The sequence below is a fragment of the Oncorhynchus tshawytscha genome, linkage group LG16 (assembly GCF_018296145.1).
Source record: "Oncorhynchus tshawytscha isolate Ot180627B linkage group LG16, Otsh_v2.0, whole genome shotgun sequence".
NCBI lineage: Eukaryota > Metazoa > Chordata > Actinopteri > Salmoniformes > Salmonidae > Oncorhynchus > Oncorhynchus tshawytscha.
The window spans coordinates 28361916-28364586 of record NC_056444.1 but is presented as its reverse complement, the minus strand read 5'-3'; positions in this window follow the sequence as shown (position 1 = coordinate 28364586).

The window sequence follows — 2671 nt, the reverse complement described above, 5'->3', positions numbered from 1 at the left end:
CATATCTCCTGAAACATCTTCCCCAGCTATACAGACAGCCCCCGACACACCATATCTCCTGAAACATCTTCCCCAGCTATACAGACATCCCCCGACACACCATATCTCCTGAAACATCTTCCCCAGCTATACAGACATCCCCCCGACACACCATATCTCCTGAAACATCTTCCCCAGCTATACAGACAGCCCCCCAACACACCATATCTCCGGGAAACATCTTCCCCAGCTATACAGACATCCCCCGACACACCATATCTCCTGAAACATCTTCCCCAGCTATACAGACATCCCCCGACACACCATATCTCCTGAAACATCTTCCCCAGCTATACAGACATCCCCCGACACACCATATCTCCTGAAACATCTTCCCCAGCTATACAGACATCCCCCCGACACACCATATCTCCTGAAACATCTTCCCCAGCTATACAGACATCCCCCGACACACCATATCTCCTGAAACATCTTCCCCAGCTATACAGACAGCCCCCCGACACACCATATCTCCTGAAACATCTTCCCCAGCTATACAGACATCCCCCCGACACACCATATCTCCTGAACCATCTTCCCCAGCTATACAGACATCCCCCCGACACACCATATCTCCTGAAACATCTTCCCCAGCTATACAGACATCCCCCGACACACCATATCTCCTGAAACATCTTCCCCAACTATACAGACATCCCCCCGACACACCATATCTCCTGAAACATCTTCCCCAGCTATACAGACATCCCCCGACACACCATATCTCCTGAAACATCTTCCCCAGCTATACAGACATCCCCCGACACTCCATATCTCCTGAAACATCTTCCCCAGCTATACAGACATCCCCCGACACACCATATCTCCTGAAACATCTTCCCCAGCTATACAGACATCCCCCGACACACCATATCTCCTGAAACATCTTCCCCAGCTATACAGACAGCCCCCCCGACACACCATATCTCCTGAAACATCTTCCCCAGCTATACAGACATCCCCCCCGACACACCATATCTCCTGAAACATCTTCCCCAGCTATACAGACATCCCCCCGACACACCATATCTCCTGAAACATCTTCCCCAGCTATACAGACATCCCCCGACACACCATATCTCCTGAAACATCTTCCCCAGCTATACAGACATCCCCCGACACTCCATATCTCCTGAAACATCTTCCCCAGCTATACAGACAGCCCCCCGACACACCATATCTCCTGAAACATCTTCCCCAGCTATACAGACATCCCCCCCGACACACCATATCTCCTGAAACATCTTCCCCAGCTATACAGACATCCCCCGACACACCATATCTCCTGAAACATCTTCCCCAGCTATACAGACATCCCCCGACACTCCATTTCTCCTGAAACATCTTCCCCAGCTATACAGACAGCCCCCCGACACACCATATCTCCTGAAACATCTGCACACTTTTTATCATTTTATAAAACTCAAATTCGACCCTAAGGCGCGCAGAGACCGTCACATTAAATAATAGTAAAGGGTCTGTCATCCCCCACCTTTGACCCTGTTCCTCCTTGTTAGCCAAATAGCCAACTTTGCCTGAGCAAACAGAAAATTCAACAAAACACATTGGCCGTTTCCTTATTTGAATACCTGTACCCCATTATAAACATCCCAACAGTAAAAACCACCTCCAACCTCTCACACAGACATTCCAACAGTAAACTCCACCTCCAACCTCTCACACAGACATCCCAACAGTAAAAACCACCCCCAACCTCTCACACAGACATTCCAACAGAGACATTAAAGGCATTAACCTGCACACAGAAAACACATGAATCACAGTTTCTCTCATAACACAGAAAGGACCGCCCTGCCTGACTCCCGGTTCAACCCGTGCCAACCAGCTGTTAGTGGCCAGGGCTCCATGTAGAACCCTCCACTGGAGGTCCCCTGACCTCTTTGGTACTGGGGGTTTGTAGAGCCCCCTCCACCTAAAACCCACCATACTCTCCTCCCCACATACCCCCTGCCACTCATGTGCCTTCACTCCTGTTAGGCTCCTAATGTTCCTCACCTTAATGCAGAGGTTGTAGAGGGCTTTACCTCCCACATCCTCAAACTCCCCCAGGCTCGGAGTGTTAAAATCTAACAAGTCCTCCAGACCCCCTTGCCAGTCCCCAGTCTCTGCCGTCACCTGCAGTGACGGAAATATTGGTGGCCCCTCCCCCTTTGGTCGCTCACATACCTCCCTTACCGTCTCAGACAGTGCCTCCTGGACCTCCTCCAGGAAGAGACGTTATTCCTGCTTGTTGTTCTAGGACTTCAGGGGTTTTCCACCCCTCCTCTCCCAGCAGTCACAGGTCACCCAGCCTTAGTAAACCCAACTATCTGTGCTGGCAAACCCTGCGTGGAGCCCCTCCCCATGCCTCACTTTAAAATGCACATTTAGCTAATGTTCATTGTTATTCAGAAACATAAACACTTGCCTCCGGAACAAAACAACGTGCTTAATGGAATCTGCCTGAAAACCTGCCGACAGTACGCGAAAACCGCTAGCAAACTTACCAAAAAGACTCAGCTCTTCCCTGATCATCCGTAATAAACGGAAGCAAATTTGCAACTACCACCCTTGTCGAAGAGGTAGAAAGAGGCGAAATTGGCACCAACACATCCCTTACAAATATTCCACT